General features: G+C 49.5%; 1 long non-coding RNA gene across 1 annotated transcript; it reads left to right on the top strand.

Moving 5' to 3' along the window:
• Positions 1-2,194: 2,194 nt before the first annotated feature.
• LOC306815916 lies at positions 2,195-5,191 on the top strand. Its single transcript, XR_013777524.1, has 4 exons — positions 2,195-2,319; positions 3,153-3,340; positions 4,341-4,461; positions 5,099-5,191. It is a non-coding gene; the product is annotated as an uncharacterized lncRNA (long non-coding RNA).
• The last annotated feature ends 298 nt before the right edge of the window (positions 5,192-5,489 follow it).

Genomic DNA, 5,489 nt, shown 5'->3' with positions numbered 1-5,489 from the left:
CTGTGTTTAAAGAAAGACAAACACCATCCCAGCGAGGAGGAGCATTCCTAATTCAGGCTCTGTCTGAAGCTGTGTAAGATGAAATGGGAAGAGATTTTCTGGGTAGTGGGTTTCAATTTTTGTGAGAAAGCCAGCACACAGAGGAAAAGATGACAGGGCACCTTGAAAAACACTCACTCCAAAAGATGCTCCAGAATGTGATGAGAGCAACAATCCCTGTGCCAGCATGTCACCCACAGGGCAGCGGCTGCAGGGACAGGGCTGGGCTCCTCACAAAGGACCTGGGAGGAGGCAAGAGAAGGCAGAGTCAGCCAGAACTCAAGACAGGCTGGATGTAAGGAAAATATCCACTGTGTGTGTGGGATGAGCTCCTGCCATTCCACCAAATATACAAATATTCCACCACATGAGCCCTCATGGTTTAACCATATAAAGAAATAAAAAACTGGCATGAATTAAAATAGATGGAAGAAATAGGTCTATTTTTTCCTGCTCTGAAAACTGTTTCCTGTTCAAGAGACTATTTAAATAAAAAAATAGTGACACTAAGCAGGTCATTGCAAGATCAACTTTGTTGGATTATATTGAAAAGACTTGGCTGTGGGGGGAGGGATTTTACATTCTAACTCTCCCCTGATTGTGGAAAAAAAAGAGAATAAAATGAAAGAAAAATGCAAAACCCCTTGGTGAAGACAGCAGTGTGAGTTCACTGTCACTGTAAGCCATTAATCCCTCGGGTAAAGCAACATCCTTCCAGGCGGCAGGACTTTAGCTCTGATGGAAATGCTGACAGAACTGCTGCCCCTTCCTGCTGCTGCTTCCATCTCCACAGAATGAGAAATGTGCCAAATCTGCCGCAGACAGGCAGAGGCAGTGAGACAGCAGCAGCCAGCTGGCTGGGAAAGGGGCCCAGAGAATGTGTGCAGTGTCTCTTTTCCTTTGCCCTCTCCCGTCCGGCCTTGTCCGCTCCGCAGCGGGAACCTCTACAGCTTCCACAAGGTGCCGGGCGATGCCGGCGGCTGGCTCCACTACACGAATGCCAACTTCGTGCGCGACCGCCCCGAGCTGCTGCTCCGCATCCAGCGCCTGACCAGGGCCAACAGGCAGCGGCTGGCGGCGGGGCTGGAGGTGCGCAGCCGGCAGCCCGGCCGCTTCCAGCAGCCGCACACGGAGCGGCCGCTGCCCGCCTGCTGTGCCGGGCAGCCCCCCAGAGCCGGTGAGACGGGCTGCGAGCTGCGGGCGCCAAGGGTGCCGTGGGCTGTGGCCGTGGGCAGGGGCCGGCACAGGGGCAGGAGCGGCGCCGGGGCTGGTGCTGCTCCGTGCCCGGCCCTGGGATGCTTGGGGAGCTCTCCGTGAGTGCGTGTGAGCCGAGGGCTCGGTCGTGGTCAGGCCCAGCGGGAGGGAGCCTCCTGGTCCTTTGGAATAGAAGGGAAGAGACCTGGCAGTTGGGTTTCTGGCAGTTGCTTCCTGCCAAGGAGTGGCAGCAGGACAGTTTTCCAAGACAGTTGAACCAATAGGGGAGAGTTAAGCAGGCAAGGAACTGTGTTGAATGGCCCCAGAACAGTTTTTGTTCTTTCATTACTTCTTTCTCACTCTGCTTGGGAGGATGGAGTTTTTCTCTTCCGTGCAGAAGTACAGTTGCTGCCGAAGGCCATGCAAAGCCCAATAGTGACCCAGCCTTCCCTTTGCTTCCTTTCTTCTTCCCTCACTGCTGCACAGCTCCCTCAGGCCAGAACCTCGCTGCTGCTGCTGCTGCTGCTGCTGCCTCACAGGAGGATTCAGAGCTGCATCCAGGCCCTTCCAAGGGATGTGCAGGTGCTCAGGAGTCTGAGGCTTCCCCACCAGCTGCCAAGAAAGTCTGTGCCTCCTCTGGACTTTCTGGGGCTTCACCAGTGGAACCATCAAGGGAGCTCATCCGCAAATTTAATCTGCGCAAGCTCACCATTCCGCTGGTTCGCATCGACCCTGAAGCTGCCTGCAGGGCCCTTCGAGAGGGCAGCAGCTGCAAATCTTCAGAGCAGCACAGCCCAGCCAACAGTGCTGCCTCACCTGGGGATTCAGAGGTGCCTCCAGGCTCCTCCAGGATGAGTGCAGCTGCTCAAGTGTGTGAGGCTTCCCCAGAACATCCTGAGGAAGAGTTTGTCACATCTGGACCTCTTGGGACTTCATCAGTGGAGCCAGGCACAGACACATTTCAATTCCAGCCTGAGCCTGTCATTCCACGAGGTCCTGTGAACCACCAAAGCACTTTGGTGACAGTTCCAGAGAGCAGCAGCTGCACATTTCCTGAGCAGCACTTGCCATCCTACTGGCCATCAGGTAGGGGAAGAGTTTCTATCCTTGCTTTTCAGAACAATCATGAAAATTGACTGAAATATTTTCCTGCTGTGCTTTGTCATGGGTTGATCTCAAGTGCAAGTCAGGTAGAAATGTCAAGTGTGCTAGGAAATACAACCATGACAACAAAATTAATCTCAATCTGCTTTTTCTGTCCTTGCTGCCGTTTTGGAGTGGGTTCTTTGCATTTTCCAGACAGCCTCTCTGTAGGGGTGCAAGGGCAAGGCAATGAACCTTTGTCCACGACTGGTCAGTGTCAGGTAAACTCTTTTTTGGAATGAAGTCAAACTAGGACCCTGATAGGATATTGAGAGTTTGCAGGTTGTCTCTCCTTCAGATAATGTTATCAAAATTCCATGAGCTCTGTGCATCCCTGGAGCAGCTGCAGCTATAGAATTCAGCCTCACCCACAAGGATACTTTTTAGAAGAGACTCACAGTTTAAGTTTAGGATGTGTGTCTGCAGATGTGGGCTCTTCCTTGGTGAATCCCCTTTCTGTGGTCTGTTATAATGAGAAACTGCAAAGCCACCAACTCCAAAAGCTGATGGGGAGATAGAGAAGGCAGTGATTATAAAGTGCTTTTGTGTATATGTAGATCAATTTTAAAATCCATCCTTTCATATACATACACATAGTTTAGAAGAAAGATTTTTAAGAGGGAGAACTCACTCTCCCAATTCCCTGGGAAGTTTGAGTACGTTTCCAGGATTGAGGTTGCTGTGTGCTTCCTGTGGTGTTTGATCCAAGGCAGCATAGAGCTCCGTGTCCCAAAGCCACATTCTGGAGCCTGACCAATGTGTTTGAACTCTTGCAGCCACTCCAGGCACTTCAGCCCCCAGTGCTCCAGCTGGCTATGCTGGTTATGCACCATGGAGAGCCCCCAGGTGGCTCTGGGATACTCCTGGGGAAGAGGAATTGCCTCCCCTGGATCTGGACATGGTGCTTGAGACACTGGAGGAGATGCTTTCGTCCTCCCCGCCTGAAAGGTCTCCCTCTGCTCAGGTAACTCTGCTGAACAGGGATGAAAGGGTCTGACTGAGAGCTTTTACAAGTTGTTACTTGGCTGAGAAGCAAAGGCTTCTTGAATTCAGTTGTGAATGGACAGGGAAGGATTTTCTTGGTAAAGTAAGGTTTCTAAGAGAAGAGAAATGAGAAAATCACTGCCCTGAGTGAGGATGAGAGGTGTGAGCCTGTGTTGGCCAAGTTTGAGTGCTCCTTTTCCTGGGAAGAATTCCTCCTGTGGGGCCATTTGTGATGAGGAAGTGAAAGCTTTGTGCATTCTACCAGTCTTTGTTTGATGGGAAAGAAGAGAAGAGTGTTTGGAGAATGGCACTGAAGGCAAAGTGTCCCATGCAGGGAGAGGCATGTGAGAGGTGCCTCTGTTGCAGCAGCAGATGTGGGCTCTGCCTCTTTTGTGTTGGAAGGCCAAGGCAAAGCAAGGGCTGGGCTGCAGCTGCTGCTGCTGTGTGAGCCCTGCCGTGTGTGTAGGTGCTCCCAGAGCCATGTTTGGGGATGGGCTGGAGCTGCAGCTTTCTTGTCCTCTCAGTAACGTGGTGCCTGCAGTCCAGTTTCTATCTGGGAAATCCTTAGCTGGGCAAACTGCCCAGTCTTGCTCTCCATGTTCCAGAGCTCAATCACCTTGCTGTTGGGCATCTGTATGGGAAGAGATGTGTGTTCCCATGCAATCTCTGCAAAGCTGCAGCCTGGATGAGACTGTTCTGCACAGGGCTCTGGAGGGAGGAGCACCTCCCTGATCCAGGAACTGGCAGGACTCCTTCCTTAGCAGCCATCCATGTGTTCAGTGTCATCCCCACACTCAGCATTGTCAGCTTTGACAGCTTTTGGACCATGTTGGAGGAGTCAAATCTGAATTTTGAAGGTGTTTGTGGCCCAGATTTCTTGTTAGGAACAAGATATTAAGTATGTGAGGCATGGTGTTGTTTGACCACATGTATTATGTAGCTGGCAAGAAGGGTTTATTTACTTCTGTTTCTCTTTCAAGGGGAATATTAATGTTGCCTCTGAGTCTTCAGGAGGGGAGCCTGTGAACAATGCTGCAGCAGAGGGAGGTTTGCCTGGCACTGAGAGCTCTGGGAACAGTTCCCAGGAACCCGAGGAGCTTGGTAAGGAGAGAGCCCCCATTGGTTTAGAGAGATGTGAGAGGGCTGCTCTGAGCCTGCCTCTGACAGGCAGGGAGATCAGAAGAGTTGAGTTCTTGGTTTCAGGGTTGGTGCTTCCCATGCCTTTAGTTCAAATCCTGCACTGAGACAACCTCCCCAAGCCCTGCCCTCCTCGCTTCTCCTGAGGCTCTGACACTGAGTCCTCTGGTGTGGCAAGAGAGCCAGGAATAAACCTGACCTTGTGGGATTTGTGTCACCAAGCTGGGTATCCCAATTTGGATTCATAACTCAGCTCACAGCACCCTTCAGTCTCAGCCATTTCAGTGAGGACTGAGGTCTCTCTGTCAGCACAGAGAAAGAGCAAGGCTGAGCTTCTTTGTGGGAGCTGGGACTGTGTGTTTAAAGCTCTCATGGGAGCCATTTGTACTGAGAGTGCTGTGAGTTTATTGGGAAACTTCAAAAGATCAAATGTTTTGAAAACTTGGAAGAATTCCAGCTCTTTAAAGAGCAGGCCTGAAATTCCCAATTGAGAGTCTGCCTTCCAGGCCATCTCTTACAGTCTTTGACAGAAGGACAGTAACTTCCAAAGGGAAAGATGGACAGAGGCCAATATTGACTGGGTGTTCCCTTTGCTTCCCAGATATCCATCTGATCTACCTTGCCAGGAGGGCTGCCCTGCGTGCCAGGGAGAAAACGGGGGAGAGCCTGTGACCATCGGGCAGGTGGAACCCCTCTGTTTATAGATACATTTATAGACTTCCATAGTTATATTTTTATATCCATGGTTACTTCTATAGATTTTTCAGATTTGCATTTATATATGTATAGGGTAATATTAATTTTTATATTTTTATTATATCATTTATATATATTAATATTTATATTTATATTTATATTTATATTTATATTTATATTTATATTTATATTTATATTTATATTTATATTTATATTTATATTTATATTTATATTTATTTAGTTAAAGGTAAACAGAATTTAGATCCACAGATTGAGCTGTGTAGGGCTAGGGTGCA

This window comes from Erithacus rubecula, assembly GCF_903797595.1.
Source record: "Erithacus rubecula genome assembly, contig: scaffold_289_arrow_ctg1, whole genome shotgun sequence".
NCBI classification, from domain to species: domain Eukaryota; kingdom Metazoa; phylum Chordata; class Aves; order Passeriformes; family Muscicapidae; genus Erithacus; species Erithacus rubecula.
The sequence above is the reverse complement of the archived record's forward strand: the minus strand, read 5'-3'. Positions and strand labels throughout refer to the sequence as shown.